Source organism: Scyliorhinus canicula, unplaced genomic scaffold, assembly GCF_902713615.1.
Source record: "Scyliorhinus canicula unplaced genomic scaffold, sScyCan1.1, whole genome shotgun sequence".
Classification (NCBI taxonomy): domain Eukaryota; kingdom Metazoa; phylum Chordata; class Chondrichthyes; order Carcharhiniformes; family Scyliorhinidae; genus Scyliorhinus; species Scyliorhinus canicula.
In genome coordinates this window covers 105958-128077 of record NW_024055461.1, presented here as the reverse complement: position 1 = coordinate 128077, position 22120 = coordinate 105958, and the positions used below count along the sequence as shown (strand labels likewise).

The window sequence follows — 22120 nt, the reverse complement described above, 5'->3', positions numbered from 1 at the left end:
TATTGGGATCGCCGCACCATTGAAGGATACGGCCTGCTGGACCTCTCGCAAATTCCGACAGCGAGACACCCAAAGCGAGAATCATACCCTAGACCAACGAGCCCCGCGAAAAGAGTCAAAGCATACAGTCATTGCCATCGAAAATCAATCAAACATCTGCGGAGAACGCCAAAAGTACTGCAACTTCTCAGGTAGTCAGGCGGCATTTGTCGACAGGACAACAAAGTTCGTCTTTCACCGTCACCTTTCATTAAAACCGGGACAGGTTAGAAATGTGGTACGTCTTAACCAAGTGAATTACCGGAGGGAGGAAACAGAACAACGGGAAAGGGCTCTAATAGGGGGAAAGTCAGGAGAGATTAAATGAGAAGAGGCCTTGGGACCCTGGCCACAGAGTTAGGTTAGCATCAAATCAGAGAATAATGACACCACAGTATGAGGCCATTCCGGCCGCCGTGTCTGTGCCAGCTCTCTGTTAGCGCTATGGAAGAAACAATGAAACAAAAGGTATGTCTGGAGGAGCTATTGATGGTAGATTGATCAACAACTACCGCCCGGACACAAAGAACAAGTGGAAACAAGATTGAAACCCAAATCTGCGATGTAAGGACACACAAAATGGGTGCAGCATTTACAGTGTGAAACTGCTGAGCACACACTGAGTGTGAAAGCTGTATTGAACCCAGTGGAAAGATGCGCTGCTGTTCCTCGAGTGTCTGTTGAGCTTCTTTGGAACATTTCACGACGCCGAGGTCCGGGATGTCAGCGTTAGGATCCAGCTCCCCAGTCAGTTCAATTCTCCACTTTGGCTCTGTGGATCAGATGGGTCACGTCCCTGTGGTTAACACAGATCTGGAGCATCAATTTTATCCAAACGCACTCCAGCTCAGACACTGTCTCTCTCTCGAGCATCACCTGTGGGGAGAGAAACGACGTAAACATCCCGAGTCCTGAGAAATCTTTTTTCAGAGTGGGCCAATGTAAATCAAGTCCGCCGTCAGCATCACAAACAATTCATAATCTCTGACCTGGAGCAAAGAACCTGTCCTGGATTTAAACCCACGACTACTCCCATAGGCATTGCTTGAAAATCCTTAAACGAGAGCCAGACCTCGAGACCAAAGAGCACAAATTTAAGACCGACATTAAGCAAAATATAACTTATGTTAATTTCGATATAATTTCTACATCTCACGGCTTTATATGTTGAGACATCTGTTAATTTAAGAAACAGCTGTCGTCTGTAACAAGGGGCCTGGCCTCTCAAATAGACCATCAGAATCTGCAGCAACACAGTGAGGTTGTACATTCCGCACGTCGATTGATGGCCGGCGGTTTTTGTAGTGTAGTGGTTATCACATTCGTCTTACACCCGAAAGGTCCCCGGTTCGAAATCGAGCAGAGACATCTGGTGTTTTCAGTTTAGTCTGTTGCTAAATATTACCTCAATCTCGTAACTGGTCTTCATCATCGAGGAATAGCAAAAGCCAATAACTGCTGTGGGCCAGTGGCGCAATGGATAACGCGTCTGACTACGAATCAGGAGATTCCAGGTTCGACTCCTGGCTGGCGTGCAGTTCCTAGTTTTGGCGTCCCCTTCAGTTCAGTGGGTTGGACAGCTGGTTCCCGATGCAGAGCAAAGTGAGCAGGGCATCATCAATTCTCGTTTCAGCTGTGGTTACTTATGAAAGCCCTGCCGTCTCAATTTAACTTCAAGCAAAGCATAACTTATCTCCAGTTCACCAAAGTCCAATACCTGATCCTTTGATAAGTTGAGACATCAGTTTTAAAGAAACGGCTTCTTCCAATAAGTTACATGGCCTCTCAGCGGAACCGTTAGAAGCTGCAACAGTACATTGAGTTTCAACATTACACAGGGCCACTGAGTGTGATACACCCAACAGTTTCTGTAGTGTAGTGGTTATCGCATTCGCCTAACACGCGAAAGGTCCCCGGTTCGAAACTGGGCAGAAACATAGCGTGCTTCTCATTTTGTGTGACGAATGTTTGCACAAAATACCTTTCTTCCTCAATCTCGCACGTTCGAGGAACATGAGATTTGGTCTCTCATGAGATATTAAAATTCCTGCAACAATGTCAGAAATACGGAATATTCAAGACGCCAGGGGAAGAAAAGCCTTCCCTATTTGCCACGATTCGGATATTAGCAGTTTGTTCATCCACCACAGAATCTTTTGGGTTTACAGATGCAGATGAACATATTTAGTCACCATTTCAAACATGTCTAAATGTACGATAAAAGCAACTTACTGCGTATGCGTCAATGGGAAAGAAAAACAGAAAACACAGGACAGTCTCATCAGGTCTGACAGCCTCTGTGGAGAGAGATGGCAAGTGTCGTTTCGAGTCTGGGTGACTCTTTGTCGAAGCTGGACAACTGGATCTTTGGTCAGGTGTAGACTGGCGGAGTGTGTGGGGGAAGTGTGGTTGGGTGGGGGGAGAGGGGAGCGTGAAGCATTTGGCCTCGGCAGACGGCCAGCCATGGGTGGAGAATAACAAAAATGTGTTGGGTCGAAAGAAAAAGGGAATATAAATGTTTCTAATCAGTGTTAAGAACTGTGCCGACAGAGGCGATTAGAAGATTAGAATGTGTTAATGGCAGATGAAAATGAGGAACAAGGGGCGGATTTCCCAAGAGGGATGCGATTGGCTAGGGGAATGGGGAGGGGGAGACAATGGGAGAGGAAGACATATCAATGGAGGCAATGAAAATAAGTTGATGGAAATAAACATGTGGTGAAGTGGGAAGAGTGATTTCACGGTGCGAAGTTGTTGAGCCTACTGTAAAATCAGCAAGGCTGTACCGTGCCTATTCGGAGGATGGGGTGCTGTTCCTCGGCGTTGTGCTGAGCTACATGGGAACATTGCAGCAGGCCAAGATCGGACATGTGGACATGAGAGCAGGACAGTGAGTTCAAATAGCAAGCGACAGGAGAGTCTGCCACCAGTTTGTCGATGGAGCGAAGGTGTTTTGCAAAGTGGTCACCCAGTCGGCATTTAGTCTCTCCAATGGAGAGTAGATGGCATTGGGATCAGCAAATGCAACAGGCCAAATTGAAGGATGTCTTATAGTAATGTGTAGTCAAAAGGACAGACACAAACGATACTGAAACTGACTTAGAGGAAATGCCAGAGACTTAACTGAACCAGCTTTGGGAAAGAAAAAACGGTTTTCCTGATGGAGAAACAGGAAAAGCCAGTGTGGGAATCCAGGCTCAATGTTGATTTCGAATTACCCCTCCTTTCTTATACATGAACGGTATTTAGGCTGCAGAATTTTACACACCAAAACACAAAGAGGTCCAATATAAGAAACACATAATTGTCAATTCTTAAACTCAACTCAAGCATTGAATAACGAAACGAATATTGTATAAAGTCGGTTGCTTTTTTCTGTAGGATTTCAGAATGCTGCGTTAATAATAGAAGAGAGCATTTCGCCGTGAGAGATTTGCTGAACAAAATCCCGATGCAGAGCAAAGTGAGCAGGGCATCATCAATTCTCGTTTCAGCTGTGGTTACTTATGAAAGCCCTGCCCTCTCAATTTAACTTCAAGCAAAACATAACTTATCTCCAGTTCAGCAAAGTTCAATATCTGATCCTTTGATAAGTTGAGACATCAGTTTTAAAGAAACGGCTTCTTCCAATAAGTTACATGGCCTCTCAGCGGAACCGTTAGAAGCTGCAACAGTACATTGAGGTTCAACATTGCACAGGGCCACTGATTGCGGTGCTCCCAGCAATTTCTGTAGTGTAGTGGTTATCACATTCGCCTAACACGCGAAAGGTCCCCAGTTCGAAACCGGGTAACAACATTGTGTGCTTCTCATTTTGTGTGACGAATGTTTGCACAAAATACCTTTCTTCCTCAATCTCGCACGTTCGAGGAACATGAAATTTGGTCCCGCATGATATATTAAAATTCCTGCAACAAAGTCAGAAATACTGAATTTTCAAGACGCCAGGGGAAGAAAAGTCTCCACTATTTCGCCACGATTCGGATATTAGCAGTTTGTTCATCCACCACAGAATCTGTTGGGTTTACAGATGCAGATGAACATATTTAATCACCATTTCAAACATGTCTAAATGTACGATAAAAGCAACTTACTGCGTATGCGTCAATGGGAAAGAAAAACAAAAAACACAGGACAGTCTCAGCAGGTCTGACAGACTCTGTGGAGAGAGATGGCAAGTGTCGTTTCGAGTCTGGGTGACTCTTTGTCGAAGCTGGACAACTGGATCTTTGGTCAGGTGTAGACTTGCGGAGTGTGTTGGGGAAGTAGGATGGGCGGGGGGCGGGGGGGGGGGAGGAGTGTGAAGCATTGGGCCTCGACAGAGGGCCAGCCATGGGTGGAGAATAACAAAAATGTGTGGGTTGGAAGAAAAAGGGAATGTAAATGTTTCTAATCAGTGTTAAGAACGGTGCTGATAGAGGCGATTAGAAGATTAGAATGTATTAATGGCAGATGACAATGAGGAACAAGGGGCGGATTTCCCAAGAGGGATGCAATTGGCTAGGGGAATGGGGAGGGGGAGACAATGGGAGAGGAAGACATATCAATGGAAGCAATGAAATTAAGTTGATGTAAATAAACATGTGGTTAAGTGGGAAGAGTGATTTTACGGTGCGAAGTTGTAGTCAATAAATAGGAGTCTGATGTAGGAGTCCTTGTTTTCGAGATGCTCTAGGGATGAGTGTAGGGCCAGGGAAATGGCGTCTGATGTGCACTGGTTACGACGGTATGCGAATTGAAGTGGGTCAAGGCGTTGCAGGAGTATGGAGGTGATGCGCTTCATGATCAGCCTCTCGAAGCACTTCATTACAACTGACGTCAGGGCCACCGGGCGGTAGTCATTGAGGCATGTTGCCTGGTTCTTCTTTGGTACCGGTATGATGGTGGTCTTCTTGAAGCAGGTGGGGACCGCGGACTGGAGTAGGGATAGGTTAAAGATGTCTGTGAATACCTCTGCCAGCTGGTATGCACAGGCTCTGAGTGCACGACCAGGGATCCTGTCCCAGCCCATCGCCTTCCGTGCGTTCACTTTCAGGAAGGCCGATCTGACTTCGGAAACTTGATCGTGGATATGGGTGAATTATGGGCTGCTGGGGCACTCGACCGCGGATTGCTGGTTACCTGCCTAAACCGAGCATAGAATGCATTTCGTTCATCGGGGAGGGGTGCGCTGCTGCCAGAGATACTGCTCGGCTTCGCTTTGTAGCCCGTTATGTTGTTTAGTCCTTGCCACAACCACCGAGAGTCTGTCTGTGACTCTAGCATCTGCGGAGAAAGCGGAAAATACTGGAACAACTCAGGGTGTCAGGCGGCATTTGTCCAAAGGACAATAAAGCTCGGCTTTCACCATCACCTTTCATTAAAACTGGGACAGGTTAGAAATGTAGGGCGTCTTAACCAAGTGAAATCCCGGAGGGAGCAAACAGAACAACAGGAAAGGGCTCTAATAGGGGGCAAGTCAAGAGAGATTAAATGAGAAGAGGCCTTGGGTTCCTGCCCAGAAGGGGAGGTTCGCATCAAATCAGAGAATGATTACACCACAGATTGAGTCCATTCCGCCCGACGTGCCTGTGCCAGCTCTCTGTCAGATCAATGGAAGCAACAAATGTCTGTTGAGCTTCTTTGGAACAATTCAAAGTCCGAGGTCCGGGAGGTCAGCGTTGAGATCCAGTTCTCCAGTCAGTTCAATTCTCCACTTGGGCTCTGTGGATTAGAAGGGCGTTGGTCTAGGGGTATGATTCTCGCTTTGGGTGTCTCGCTGTCAGAATTTGCGAGCGGTCCAGCAGGCCGTATCCTTCAATGGTGCGGCGATCCCAATACTGCAGCCAGCTCACGATACTTGTTATCACAACATTATCACATCTTGCTTTATTGCAGCAGGGAAATGCATTCCTCTGATTGCCAGTGACACGCCAGTGAAAGACAAGGCCAGTAAAAATGGGCAGCCAATACCTGGACATAAATATGTACGTAGAAATCCTGGAAGTTTGTCACTCGCGGAATTATTATAGCGCCAGGAATGTTATAGCACCCAGAATCACAGATGCACAGAACCAAGCAATTCAGATGAGGCCTTCCGGTCAATAGAGTCTGCACCAACGTGTGAAAAATACAGGACTAACTACAGGACCTCATTTGTCAGCACGTGTTCCATAGCCTTGAATGTGAAGACATGCCATGTGTTCAGCCAGGTACTATTTAATGGATGTGAAGCACACTGCCTCTCCCACCCTCCCACGTAGTTTACTCCAGACAGTCACCATCCTCTGGCTAAATAAGATTTTCCTCAAATTCACCATAACCTCCTGCCCCTCACCTTGAACTTGTGTCCCCCCGTAACTGACCCTTCAACTAAGGGGAACAACTGCTCCCTATCTACCCTGCCATGCCCCTCATAATCCTGTACACCCAAAACTATGCAACGTCTCTTCATAACATAAATGGGCGAAGTATGTCCCTGATCTGCGTGGGAATCGAACAGAAGACATGTCGTGTCAACAGAAATTTCAGGTATTTTCGATCGAAAAATTGATTTCTATTAAGCGTACATTGTCGTAATAATAATCTTCACTAGTGTCATAAGTAGGCTTACATTAACACTGCAATGAAGTTACTGTGAAAATTCCCGAGTCACCACACTCCGGCCCCTGTTCAGGTACACAGAGGGAGAATTCAGAATGTCCAATTCGCCTAACAGCACGTCCTTTCGGGATTTGAGGGAGGAAACCGGAGCACCCGGAGGAAACCCACGTAGACACGGGGAGGACGTGCAGACATCGCACAGATAGAGAACCAAGCCGGGAATCAAACGCGGGTCCTAGGAGCGTGAGGCAGCAGAGCAACCCACTGAGCCACAGTGCCGCCCATTAAGTACCTTGTACATTTTGTACCGCAGAACGTATTGATCCATTCTGCTTTGCGTTAAAAGAACAGATAACGAGGAGTCTTTGTCCTTGGACTTTCTGCAAGAGCAGGACATGATTTTCGTCCATCTCCTCAGTTGAGTGCCACCCTCTGCAGGTAGGTAGATATTCTGGTTTTAAAGTTACAATACAATTTGCGGTATAATAGACCATAATAAGACCATAAGACTATCAGACATAGGAGCAGAATTAGGTCACTTGGCCCATCGAGTCCGCTCTGCCATTCAATCATGGCTGATGTTTTCAACCATAGCTCTCAAGATTTCCCAAACTATTCCTCTCTTGACCTACACAAGGACAGAGACATGTCCGGTAAATAGACATGATTGACTGCCTGTGCCTGGGATCAATTCCTTCTCGGAAAGGAACCTCAGTGATGCTGTAAACACTCACTCAGGGTTGTGTACGGGGCTTTAGGTTTTCTCGAACGCTGTTTCTCAGTGCGCAGTAATAGACCTCCCCGTCCTCCACATCGAATGCGCTTTTCCTGAGGTAACCTTTCTGTTTAGATTTGTCAGCAAACGCCAGATATCGTCCTGAACCCACATCTTTCTTCATTGCTGAGTTGTTGGTGATAATCCATCTCAGTGGCTGTGCCGGTTTCTCCTGATATCATTGCATTTTGTACATGTTGGGGCCTTTATATTGGCAATTTAACTTCACCGAAGCCCCTTCTGAGACTGTTATTGTCACTGGTGACTGAGCTACTGGATTGCATATAGCCGGCCTGCGAAAGTGAAGGACTGAAATGAACAGATTGTTGTTCCTTTATGAAGTTAGAGTTTGTTCAATTAAGAGGTGCTTTTTAGCGTGGCTAGTCCACTGAGCCTGTACATCTAGGTTGTGGGAGTGAGAATGTTCAAACAGTGATCTGGGACCGGGATCGAACCCGTGTCCTCAGTGCAATGAGGCAGCAGTGCCAACCATTGCGCCACCGTGCCGCCCTGAGTTTAAACAGAGTTGATACAAATTTGCTTGTATCTGCGGCATTTTCTGGGACCTCTGATGCAGGCACTTCTTAGATATTCCCGATCGTTAATTATACTCTAGCCTATGTGTATTAATATGCTAATCTGGTTTAATTAACACTATAACTACTTACTGTGCCAAAGCGCCGCCAGTATTATCACAACCATGTCTGACTGAATCTCTCCCAGTGAACTGGACTGGACTGAGTCAGGGATTGTGTAGGAGAGAGGGAACTTAGTGCAGTGCAGGGAGAGGGTCTATTGTGACATCACTCGCCTCCCATCCTATCGGCTTGGCCGACACCATCAGGTGAGTTTCTGACGCCCGTGCTTGAATTTGGCGCCCTCTGCTGCCGGATTCGGTTTACTCCGTGTTAGAATTCGGCTGTTGAGTGGATTCAGTGTTGACTGCAATGCATATCAGGGCGAGACACCTACACAGAAATCTAAATTTCAGCTGTTTATACACTATCTTTGTCACTATAGGTGTTTCTAATCAAAAAACTATGCTTAATCTGTGCAAATCATCCCTGGAGTTCTCGTTTCACACCTTAGGACGAAGTCGAAAGAATGCCAAGACTTTGGTGGACAGGCGGAGGTTAGAACTCAGAATAATAGCAGGGCTCAACAGACTAGTTTTCTTTATTTTGGTTCTGACGAAGAAGGTACAAAAGGGAAACTGCTCTGAACATCGCTTTTTTCAGAGACCAAATTGTCTGGAATTGTTGAAGAAGGCTCAAGCGGATGAATAGCCAACTCCTGCTCAACATTCGTCTGTTGGCAGGTCCGTGAGGAGGCGTCACAATCTCCTGAGTTATCGAGGGAGACACAGCATCGTTGAGCTATTCCCCAGCTCAGCGCCATGAAGGATATTACAGCGATAGAGGCAACTCCATGCTGCAGCCGGTGCACGGTACGTGTTATCAGAACAAGAAAATCGCTTATTGTCACGAGTGGGCTTCAAATGAATTTACTCTGAAAATCCCCGAGTCGTCACATTCCGGCGCCTGTTCGGGGAGGCTGTTACGGGAATCGAACCGAGCTGCTGGTTTGCTTGGTCTGCTTTCAAAGCCAGCGATTTAGCCCTGTCCTAAACAGCCCCTAAAAACATATCATCCAGGAGTTGAACAACAATTCGTCGCCGGGTGGGATCGAACCACCAACCTTTCGGTTAACAGCCGAACGCGCTAACCGATTGCGCCACGGAAACGACAGCGAGATCGCAACTCTGTGCATTTCAACAGTGACGGGCAATCCTCTGATTGCCAGGGACCGAATGAGAATGCTGGCAATATTGGTCCCCTGAGGCAGTGCGGAAAATATCTGGAAGGACCGTACACATGGTCCCGCGGGCATGGACATTTGTGAGACGTGGAATCATCACAGGCCCGTGGATTTTACAGAACTCACTTGGACAGCACCGCACTTTCTTTGAAACACGTCCCTTATCTGGGAACCTCCATAACAGAAAGCAGGAAGTGTCAACATAGATTTGATGTATTTTCGATCGGAAAGTCGATGTTCCGCTGAAGACTACTAGGGGCTCAGACTCGTTGGCACAAGGTCGACCTAAGTTAACGGTCCTGGAAGATTTTATTATCCCCACATCTGAGAACTTTCATTACTGCTGCTCGGAAGTGGATATTCCAAGCTTAAATTTACTGTGCATCGCGACATGCTGATTAATCTCACGAATCCGAAACGGCTCCTCTCTTGACCTATACAAGGACACAGCCGGCAATGCAATTGTGGAGAAATAGACCTGAGTATTTTTCTGAATCCAGATCAAACCATCCTCCGGTTCAAGGGCAGGAACGCAAATTTGCTGGAATTGAAAATACTCTCTGAGGCTTTCGTACGTGGTTGTAGCTGCTTTGTAAGAAGTCTTACAACACCAGGTTAAAGTCCAACAGGTTTGTTTCAAACACGAGCTTTCGGAGCACGTGTCCTTCTTCACCTGAAGAAGGACACGTGCTCCGAAAGCTCGTGTTTGAAACAAACCTGTTGGACTTTAACCTGGTGTTGTAAGACTTCTTATGTGCTCACCCCAGTCCAACGCCGGCATCTCCACATCATGGCTACCATTGACACCGCAAACTCAAAGTGGAGAGGATCTCCAGGAAGATCGCGCATATAGACACTGACATTCAGTTTCTACAAAGATGCAAAAAAGCAGACATGTGCTCACCCCAGTCCAACGCCGGCATCTCCACATCGTAGCTGCTTTGTGACACTGTGCTCATTGCACAGTAATAGACCGCTCCGTCCTCCACACTGAGCGCGTTTATATTGAGGTAACCATTCTTTTTAGACTTGTTGGCAGCCGCCAGATATCGTCCTGAGATCTCCTCTTTCTTCATCGTCAATATGTTAATGATGACCAATCTCGGCGGCTGTGCCGGCTTTTGCTGATACCATAGCATGTGGTACATGGTCCGGTCTGTACATTCGCAATCTAACTGCACTGAACCCCCTTCTGATTTCTAACCTGTCCCGGTTTTTATGAAAGGTGATGGTGAAAGACGAACTTTGTTGTCCTGTCGACTGACTACCTGAGATGTTGCAGTACTTTTGGCGTTCTCCACAGATGTTAGATTGATTTTCGATGGCAATGACAGTATGCTTTGGCTCTTTTCGCGGGACGCGTTGGTCTAGGGGTATGATTCTCGCTCTGGGTGTATCGCTGTCGGAATTTGCGAGAGGTCCCGGGTTCAAATCCCGGACGCGCCCTTCGATGAGGTTTTCCCGTTGGTCAAGCCGCATGTTTCCTTCACTTCTTTGCGGCGTCGACGGCGGGATTCTTTCACATTGGGTTTGCTTTGAGAAGCTGAGCTCAAACTGCATGAAACCAATACGTTCCCGAGAAGTTTGTCTATGTGTGGGCATTCACATTTCTATTGACTAATTCTGGTGGACTCAGACAGCTCTTTGTCCCTTTCATTTTATCAGTTCAACAACTTCAGACTGTGAACTCTCACTTCCCCCTTCACCACATGTTTTTTCCATCAACTTATCATCCCTTCTTTTGGTATGTTTTATCCTCAGCATCGCCCACCTCCCACCAGCCCATCCCATCCTACTTCAGCAAACTGATCCCTGTTTGTAATTGTTCTCTGACACACTGCTTACCTTTGTTCTGCCATTAACACATTCTGACCGCTCGATGCGCCATCAGCACCTTTCATAGCCTTGATTAGCCTCATTTACATTCCCTTTTTCTTTCTGCCCGAGATATTTTCGTCATTTCCCACATATTGCTAGCCCTCTATCGAGACCCAATACAGCACTCCACCCCCCCCCCCCCCCCCACCCACAAAAAAGTGTCCACTTGACTGGAAACAAGGCAGCCTCAAACGTCACCCAAGCACAACGCAACGCCATCCGCACTCTCAAGACCAACCGCAACATCGTCATCAAACCAGCAGACAAAGGAGGGGCCACCGTCATACTGAACAGAACAGACTACTGCAAAGAAGTATACCGACAACTCGACAACCAGGAACACTACAGGCAGTTACCCGCAGATCCAACCAAGGAACACATCCGCCAACTCAGCAGACTGATCAAGACCTTAGATCCAGACCTTCAGAACACCCTACGTGCTCTCATCCCACGTAATCCCCGCATTGGAGATCTCTACTGCCTCCCGAAAATACACAAGGCCAACACACCAGGCCGTCCTATCGTTTCAGGCAATGGGACCCTGTGTGAGAACCTCTCTGGCCACATCGAGGGCATCTTGAAACCCATCGTACAAGGTACACCCAGCTTCTGTCGCGACACGACGGACTTCCTACAGAAACTCAGCACCCATGGACCAGTTGAACCAGGAACATTCCTCGTCACAATGGATGTCTCGGCACTCTACACCAGCATCCCCCATGACGACGGCATTGCTGCAACAGCCTCAGTCCTCAACACCGACAACTGCCAATCTCCAGACGCAATTCTGAAACTCATCCGTTTCATTCTAGACCACAACGTCTTCACCTTCGACAACAAATTCTTCATCCAGACGCACGGAACAGCCATGGGGACCAAATTTGCACCTCAATATGCCAACATCTTCATGCACAAGTTTGAACAGGACTTCCTCACCACACAGGACTTTCAACCGATGCTATACACCAGATACATCGATGACATTTTTTTCCTTTGGACCCACGGCGAGACATCACTGAAACGACTACACGATGACATCAATAAGTTCCATCCCACCATCAAACTCACCATGGACTATTCTCCAAATTCAGTTCCATTCTTGGACACACTCGTCTCCATCAAGGACGGTCACCTCAGCACCTCGCTTTACCGCAAGCCCACAGATAATCTCACGATGCTCCACTTCTCCAGCTTTCACCCGAAACACATTAAAGAAGCCATCCCCTATGGACAAGCCCTCCGTATACAGGATCTGCTCAGACAAGGAGGAGCGCAACAGACACCTACAGATGCTGAAAGATGCCCTCGTACGAACGGGATATGGCGCTCGACTCATTGATCGACAGTTCCACCGCGCCACAGCAAAAAACCGCACCGACCTCCTCAGAAGACAAACACGGGACACCACTGACAGAGTACCCTTCGTCGTCCAGTACTTTCCTGGGGCGGAGAAACTACGACATCTTCTTCGCAGCCTCCAACACATCATCAGCGAGGATGGACATCTTGCCAAGGTCATCCCCACACCCCCACTACTGGCCTTCAAACAACCGCGCAACCTCAAACAAACCATTGTTTGCAGCAAATTACCCAGCCTTCAGAACAGCAACCACAACACCACAAAACCCTGCCAGGGTAATCTCTGCAAGACATGCCAGATCATCGACATGGACACCACCATTACACGTGGAAACACCACCCACCAGGTACGCGGCGCATACTCGTGCGACTCGACCAATGTAGTCTACCTCATACGCTGCAGGAAAGGATGTCCCGAAGCGTGGTACATTGGCGAGACCATGCAGACACTGCGACAACGAATAAACGGGCATCGTGCGACTATCAACAGGCAGGACTGTTCCCTTCCAGTTGGGGAACACTTCAGCAGTCAAGGACATTCAGCCTCTGATCTCCGGGTCAGCATTCTACAAGGAGGCCTTCAGGAGACGCGACAACGCAAAATTGCTGAGCAAAAACTTATAGCTAAGTTCTGCACGCATGAATGCGGACTCAACCGGGATCTGGGATTCATGTCGCATTACATTCGGCCCCCACCAACAAGCCTGGACTTGCAGAGGCCTACCGACTGAACTGGCTTGGGACAATTCACACCTCTTTAACCTGGAGTTACCTCTCTCTCTGCATCTTTGATGATTTGATTGCCTGCAGGTGCTCGCATTCCGGGGCATCTCTGACTGTGTCTATATAAACATTTCTGGAACAAGCCTTTCCATTCACCTGAAGAAGGAGCCGTGCTCCGAAAGCTCGTGTTTGAAACAAACCTGTTGGACTTTAACCTGGTGTTGTAAGACTTCTTACTGTGCTCACCGCAGTCCAACGCCGGCATCTCCACATCTTGACTGGAAACGACAGCTGCCATTTCGCTCCCCAGAGGCTGTCAGATCTGCTGAGATTATCCAGTATTTTCTGTTTTTGTTTCCGTTTGAAGCATCCGCAGTAAGTTGCATTTGTCACACATTTAGACATGTTTGAGGTGGTGATTAAATATGTTCATTTGTAAATCGCTGAAACTCTGTTATGGAAGAACTAGCTGCTAATATCCGAGGTGTGCCAAGATATGAAAATTCTTCACCTCTCATTGCCTGCCGAACATTCAGTGCTTGGGCCTTAATGTTCAATTCTGTGTAGTGGCTCGTGTGAGACGAAATTTCGTAGTCATGGAACACACGAGATTCCGGCAACATTTAGGAATAGAATTATTTTATGCCCAATAATTGGGCAAACTTTTCTCACACGAAATGCTAAACGTTGGATGTTTCTGCCCGGTTTCGAACCGGGGACCATGCGCGTGTGAGGCGAATGTCATAACCGCTACACTGCAGAAACCGCTGGCATCAATGGACTTACGGAATGTACAACCTCACTGTGTTGCTGCAGATTCTGATGGTCTGTTTAAGAGGCCAGGTCCCTTGTTGCAAGCGACAGGTGTGTCTGAAATTAACAGATGTCTCAACATATAAAGCCGTGAGATGTAGAAATTATATCGAAATTAACATAAGTTATATTTTGCTGAATGTCGGTCTTAAATTTGTGCTCTTTGGTCTCGAGGTCTGGTTCTCGTTTAAGGATTTTCAAGCAATGCCTATGGGAGTGGTCGTGGGTTTAAATCCAGGACAGGCTCTTTACTCCAGGTCAGAGATTACGAATTGTTTGCGATGCTGACGGCGGGGTTGATTTACATTGGCCCACTCTGAAAAATATTTCTCAGGACTCGGAATGTTTACGTCGTTTCTCTCCCCACAGATGATGCTCGAGAGAGAGAGAGATAGTGTCTGAGCTGGAGTGCGTTTGGGTAGAATTGATGCTCCAGATCTGTGTTAACCACAGGGACGTGACCCATCTAATCCACAGAGCCAAAGTGGAGAATTGAACTGACTGGGGAGCTGGATCTTAACGCTGACCTCCCGGACCTCGGCGTCGTGAAATGTTCCAAAGAAGCTCAACAGCCACTCGAGGAGCAGCAGTGCATCTTTCCACTGGGCTCAATAAGCTTTCACACTCAGTGTGTGTTCAGTAGTTTCACACTGTAAATGCTGCACCCATTTTGTGTGTCCTTCCATCGCAGATTTGGGTTTCAATCTTGTTTCCACTTGTTCTTTGTGCCCGGGCGGTAGTTGTTGATCAATCTGCCATCGATAGCTCCTCCAGACATATCTTTTGTTTCTTTGTTTCTTCCATTGCGCTAACAGAGAGCTGGCACAGACACGGCGGCCGGAATGGCCTCATACTGTGGTGTCATTATTCTCTGATTTGATGCTAACCTCACTCTGTGGCCAGGGTCCCAAGGCCTCTTCTCATTGAATCTCTCCTGACTTGCCCCCCATTAGAGCCCTTTCCTGTTGTTCTGTTTCCTCCCTCCGGGAGTTCACTTGGTTAAGACGTACTACATTTCTAACCTGTCCCGGTTTTAATGAAAGGTGATGGTGAAAGACGAACTTTGTTGTCCTGTCGACAAATGCCGCCTGAGTCCCTGAGATGTTGCAGTACTTTTGGCGTTCTCCGCAGATGTTAGATTGATTTTCGATGGCAATGACAGTATGCTTTGGCTCTTTTTGCGGGGCTCGTTGGTCTAGAGGTATGATTCTCGCTTTGGGTGTGTCGCTGTCGGAATTTGCGAGAGATCCCGGACGAGCCCTTCAGTGAGGTTTTCCGTTGGGCAAGCAGCATGTTTTCTTCATTTCTTTGCGGCGGAGACAGCGGGATTCAATCACATTGGGTTTGCTTTGAGAAGCTGAGCTCAAACTGCATGGAACCAATACGTTCCCAAGAAGTTTGTCTATGTGTGGGCATTCACATTTCTATTGACTAATTCTGGTGGACTCAGACAGCTCTTTGCCCCTTTCATTTTATCAGTTCAACAACTTCAGACTGTGAACTCCCACTTCCCCCTCCACCACATGTTTTTTCCATCAACTTATCATCCCTTCCATTGATATGTTTTACCCTCAGCATTGCCCACCTCCCCCCAGCCCATACCATCCTACTTCAGCAATCTGATCCCTGTTTGCAATTGTTCTCTGACGCACTGCTTACCTTTGTTCTGCCATTAACACATTCTGACCGCTTGATGCGCCATCAGCACCTTTCATAGCCTTGATGAGGCTCATTTACATTCCCTTTTTCTTTCTGCCCGAGACACTTTCGTAATTTCCCACCTATTGCTAGCCCTCTATCGAGGCCCAATACAGCACGCCACCACCCCCTCCTTTTCCCAGTAACTGAAGCATTCATTCATCTGAATTTCCGCTTTAATACCAGACCATATGCAAAATCTGATTGATTTCTGTCGGACTCTAATCCAGGCACCATATATTCCCCATGTTGGTGACTGGTGAATGGTGAGTTGATGTTCTAATGTTCACCGTGTGCCCCGTGTGCTATCTTCACTCTCAGATATTGAATACATTTTGTGTTTAGTTCCAGGAAGAAATGGTGAAGACTCAGTGGCCCAGGATCGATCTGAGTTAACGGGTTCTGGAAGGACAGAGCATTAACCCGGACTGTAGATATTCCACAGCTGTTTTTGAAACTCTTTTCTGGTACATTCAGTATCCCGGAAGACCTCCGAGGAATGTATTGAGAATCTATAGTTAGGGCAGTTCAGATAAATCTCCAGATTTCCTAGCCAGGTTTTTGGCTGCTTTGCTCAAAGAAAACCAAACGGTATCTTTAAATATCGCCGTGGCTGATCTCTCCGACAGTGCCTATTATTTCTGCGCCATGGAGCCCACACTGCTGCAGAGGTATTGCGGGTCCCGTACAAACACTCACACTGGACATAGAACATAGAACATAGAACGATACAGCGCAGTACAGGCCCTTCGGCCCTCGATGTTGCACCGACATGGAAAAAAAAACTAAAGGCCATCTAACCTACACTATGCCCTTATCATCCATATGCTTATCCAATAAATTTTTAAATGCCCTCAATGTTGGCGAGTTCACTACTGTTGCAGGTAGGGCATTCCACGGCCTCACCACTCTTTGCGTAAAAAACCCACCTCTGACCTCTGTCCTATATCTATTACCCCTCAATTTAAGGCTATGTCCCCTCGTGCTAGCCACCTCCATCCGCGGGAGAAGGCTCTCGCTGTCCACCCTATCTAACCCTCTGATCATTTTGTATGCCTCTATTAAGTCACCTCTTAACCTTCTTCTCTCTAACGAAAACAACCTCAAGTCCATCAGCCTTTCCTCATAAGATTTTCCCTCCATACCAGGCAACATCCTGGTAAATCTCCTCTGCACCCGTTCCAAAGCTTCCACGTCCTTCCTATAATGAGGCGACCAGAACTGTACGCAATACTCCAAATGCGGCCGTACCAGAGTTTGGTACAGCTGCATCATGACCTCATGGCTCCGGAACTCAATCCCTCTACCAATAAAGGCCAACACACCATAGGCCTTCTTCACAACCCTATCAACCTGGGTGGCAACTTTCAGGGATCTATGTACATGGACACCGAGATCCCTCTGCTCATCCACACTACCAAGAATTTTACCATTAGCCAAATATTCCGCATTCCTGTTATTCTTTCCAAAGTGAATCACCTCACACTTCTCCACATTAAACTCCATTTGCCACCTCTCAGCCCAGCTCTGCAGCTTATCTATGTCCCTCTGTAAACTGCAACATCCTTCCGCACTGTCTACAACTCCACCGACTTTAGTGTCGTCTGCAAATTTACTCACCCATCCTTCTGCGCCCTCCTCTAGGTCATTTATAAAAATGACAAACAGCAACGGCCCCAGAACAGATCCTTGTGGTACGCCACTCGTAACTGAACTCCATTCTGAACATTTCCCATCAACTACCACTCTCTGTCTTCTTTTAACTAGTCAATTTCTGATCCACATCTCTAAATCACCCTCAATCCCCAGCCTCCGTATTTTCTGCAATAGCCGACCGTGGGGAACCTTATCAAACGCTTTACTGAAATCCATATACACCACATCAACTGCTCTACCCTCGTCTACCTGTTCAGTCACCTTCTCAAAGAACTCGATAAGGTTTGTGAGGCATGACCTACCCTTCACAAAACCATGCTGACTATCCCTAATCATATTATTCCTATCTAGATGATTATAAATCGTATCTTTTATAATCCTCTCCAAGACTTTACCCACCACAGACGTTAGGCTCACCGGCCTATAGTTACCGGGGTTATCTCTACTCCCCTTCTTGAACAAAGGGACCACATTTGCTATCCTCCAGTCCTCTGGCACTATTCCTGTAGCCAATGATGACCTAAAAATCAAAGCCAAAGGCTCAGCAATCTCTTCCCTGGCTTCCCAGAGAATCCTAGGATAAATCCCATCCGACCCCGGGGACTTGTCTATTTTCACCTTGTCCAGAATTGCCAACACTTCTTCCCTACGCACCTCAATGCCATCTATTCTAATAGCCTGGGTCTCAGCATTCTCCTCCTCAATATTATCTTTTTCTTGAGTGAATACTGACGAAAAGTATTCATTTAGTATCTCGCTTATCTCCTCAGCCTCCACACACAACTTCCCACCACTGTCCTTGACTGGCCCTACTCTTACCCTAGTCATTCTTTTATTCCTGACATACCTATAGAAAGCTTTTGGGTTTTCCTTGATCCTACCTGCCAAAGACTTCTCATGTCCCCTCCTTGCTCGTCTCAGCTCTCTCTTTAGATCCTTCCTCGCTTCCTTGTAACTATCAAGCGCCCCAACTGAAACTTCACGCCTCATCTTCACATAGGCCTCCTTCTTCCTCTTAACAAGAGATTCCACTTCTTTGGTAAACCACGGTTCCCTCGCTCGACCCCTTCCTCCCTGCCTGACTGGTACGTACTTATCAAGAACATGCAATAGCTGTTCCTTGAACAAGCTCCACATATCCAGTGTGCCCAACCCTTGCAGCCTACTTCTCCAACCAACACATCCTAAGTCATGTCTAATGGCATCATAATTGCCCTTCCCCCAGCTATAACTCTTGCTCTGCGGGGTATACTTATCCCTTTCCATCACTAACGTAAAGGTCACCGAATTGTGGTCACTGTCTCCAAAGTGTTCACCTACCTCCAGATCTAACACCTGGCCTGGTTCATTACCCAAAACCAAATCCAAAGTGGCCTCACCTCTTGTTGGCCTGTCAACATATTGTGTCAGAAAACCCTCCTGCACACATTGTACAAAGAACGACCCATCCAATGTACTCGAACTATATCTTTTCCAGTCAATATTAGGAAAGTTAAAGTCTCCCATAACAACTACCCTGTTACTTTCGCTCTTTTCCAGAATCATCTTCGCCATCCTTTCCTCTACATCTCTAGAACTATTAGGTGGCCTATAAAAAACTCCCAACAGGGTGACCTCTCCTTTCCTGTTTCTAACCTCAGCCCATACTACCTCGGAAGAAGAGTCCCCATCTTGCATCCTTTCTACCACCGTAATACTGTCCTTGACTAGCAGCGCCACACCTCCCCCTCTTTTGCCCCCTTCTCTGACCTTACTAAAGCACCTAAACCCCGGAACCTGCAACAACCATTCCTGTCCCTGCTCTATCCATGTCTCTGAAATGGCCACAACATCGAAGTCCCAGGTACCAACCCATGCTGCCAGTTCCCCTACCTTATTTCGTATACTCCTGGCATTGAAATAGACACACTTCAAACCACAGACCTGAACACTGCCGCCCTCCTGCGAAGTCAAAACTGTGCTCCTGACCTCTCTACTCTCAATCTCTCGCACCCCAAAACTACAATCCAGGTTCCCATGCCCCTGCTGAATTAGTTTAAACCCCCCCAAAGAGTACTAACAAATCTCCCCCCAGGATATTGGTGCCCCTCAGGTTCAGATGTAGACCATCCTGTCTATAGAGGTCCCACCTTCCCCAGAAAGAGCCCCAGTTATCCAGAAATCTGAATCCCTCCCGCCTGCACCATCCCTGCAGCCACGTGTTTAATTGCTCTCTCTCCCTATTCCTCATCTCACTATCACGTGGCACGGGCAACAACCCAGAGATAACAACTCTGTTTGTTCTCGCTCTGAGCTTCCATCCTAGCTCCCTAAAGGCCTGCCTGACATCCTTGTCCCCTTTCCTACCTATGTCGTTAGTGCCAATGTGGACTACGACTTGGGGCTGCTCCCCCTCCCCCTTAAGGACCCGGAAAACACGATCCGAGACATCACGTACCCTTGCACCTGGGAGGCAACATACCAAACGTGAGTCTCTCTCGCTCCCACAAAATCTCCTATCTGTGCCCCTGACTATTGAGTCCCCAATTACTAATGTTCTACTCCTTTCCCCCCTTCCCTTCTGAGCAACAGGGACAGACTCCGTGCCAGAGGCCCGTACCCCATGGCTTACCCCTGGTAAGTCGTCCCCCCCACAAGTATCCAAAACGGTATACTTGTTACTCAGGGGAACGACCGCAGGGGGTCCCTGCACTGACTGCTTCTTCCCAGTCCCTCTTACAGTTACCCATCTATCTCCAATCTTTGGTGTAACTACTTCCCTGAAGCTCCTATCTATGACCCCCTCTGCCTCCCGAATGATCCGAAGTTCATCCAGCTCAAGCTCCAGGTCCCTAACACGGTTTTTGAGGAGCTGGAGTTGGGTGCACTTCCCACAGATGAAATCAGCAGGGACACTGACGGCGTCCCTCACCTCAAACATTCTGCAGGAGGAGCATTGTACTGCCTTCCCTGACATCCCCTCTAGATTAAAAAAAAAACAAGAAAAAGAAAAAGAAAGGAAGAGCTTACCTGATATTACCTCAAACGCTGATCCCGCTGAAAGGTAAGCAAATTTAAAGGCACTCACTCACCTTCACGACAGGCCCCTGCTCCCGCTTCCCAACCACCGTGGGGTGGGGGGGTTGGTTAGAGGAGGAGGTAGGGTGGGAAACACTCACAAAGTGTTTCGGGTTTAACTGTCACTTGCCAACAGCCCCTCCACAAACCACCTTCAACTTAGGCTGACCGCACTGCACGTATGCAAATTTCCCCAGAACAGCTGATCAGTAGCTCTGCTCTGCTGCCCTCTGCTGGTTGCTTGCCTTTACTCAAACTCCTTGGGTCTTCTTCGCAGGTTCACCTTCAACTTAGGCTGACCGCACTGCACGTATGCAAATTTCCCCAGAACAGCTGATCAGTAGCTCTGCTCTGCTGCCCTCTGCTGGTTGCTTGCCTTTACTCAAACTCCTTGGGTCTTCTTCGCAGGTTCACCTTCAACTTAGGCTGACCGCACTGCACGTATGCAAATTTCCCCAGAACAGCTGATCAGTAGCTCTGCTCTGCTGCCCTCTGCTGGTTGCTTGCCTTTACTCAAACTCCTTGGGTCTTCTTCGCAGGTTCACCTTCAACTTAGGCTGACCGCACTGCACGTATGCAAATTTCCCCAGAACAGCTGATCAGTAGCTCTGCTCTGCTGCCCTCTGCTGGTTGCTTGCCTTTACTCAAACTCCTTGGGTCTTCTTCGCAGGTTCACCTTCAACTTAGGCTGACCGCACTGCACGTATGCAAATTTCCCCAGAACAGCTGATCAGTAGCTCTGCTCTGCTGCCCTCTGCTGGTTGCTTGCCTTTACTCAAACTCCTTGGGTCTTCTTCGCAGGTTCACCTTCAACTTAGGCTGACCGCACTGCACGTATGCAAATTTCCCCAGAACAGCTGATCAGTAGCTCTGCTCTGCTGCCCTCTGCTGGTTGCTTGCCTTTACTCAAACTCCTTGGGTCTTCTTCGCAGGTTCACCTTCAACTTAGGCTGACCGCACTGCACGTATGCAAATTTCCCCAGAACAGCTGATCAGTAGCTCTGCTCTGCTGCCCTCTGCTGGTTGCTTGCCTTTACTCAAACTCCTTGGGTCTTCTTCGCAGGTTCACCTTCAACTTAGGCTGACCGCACTGCACGTATGCAAATTTCCCCAGAACAGCTGATCAGTAGCTCTGCTCTGCTGCCCTCTGCTGGTTGCTTGCCTTTACTCAAACTCCTTGGGTCTTCTTCGCAGGTTCACCTTCAACTTAGGCTGACCGCACTGCACGTATGCAAATTTCCCCAGAACAGCTGATCAGTAGCTCTGCTCTGCTGCCCTCTACTGGAATTCCAGTAATTTCTCGGCAGAGGGCGCTCTCACATTGATAGACAGGCACAATTACTCAGCCTGTGGTCGTCACAGTGTCATTACCAAACCATCAAAAACAAACACAACACTCACTGAGAACAAGCGAGCAGAAACTGAATAATAATATTCATTAGTTTATAACTTGCATTTCTACTAAAATGAATTTCACAACTTAATTTCCGGTTCGTTAGCTCACATTTAGTCTTTTTATGATCTTTACATTGCTGTCTGAATTATTTCTCCATCTCCGTTCCGCTCTTCTAGATCCCTTTGATCAAAGCCGGGTCACAGGGTCCACATGACGGGATTATTTTCATAGATTTCACAGAAGTTACAGTGCAGAAGGAGGCCATTCGGCCTATCGAGTCTGCACTGGCTCTTGGAAAGAGCACCCTACCCAAGGTCCACAACTCC

The 22120-nt window shown here is 47.6% G+C and overlaps 3 non-coding genes across 3 annotated transcripts; 2 read left to right on the top strand and 1 right to left on the bottom strand.

The window, feature by feature from the left end:
• The first annotated feature begins 1501 nt into the window (after window positions 1-1501).
• On the top strand, window positions 1502-1574 carry trnar-acg. The gene has a single exon. It is a non-coding gene; the product is annotated as a tRNA-Arg (tRNA).
• A 329-nt stretch (window positions 1575-1903) lies between these two features.
• On the top strand, window positions 1904-1976 carry trnav-aac. Its single transcript has one exon. It is a non-coding gene; the product is annotated as a tRNA-Val (tRNA).
• Window positions 1977-9066: 7090 nt separating this feature from the next.
• trnan-guu lies at window positions 9067-9143 on the bottom strand. Its single transcript has one exon. It is a non-coding gene; the product is annotated as a tRNA-Asn (tRNA).
• Between the last annotated feature and the right edge of the window lie 12977 nt (window positions 9144-22120).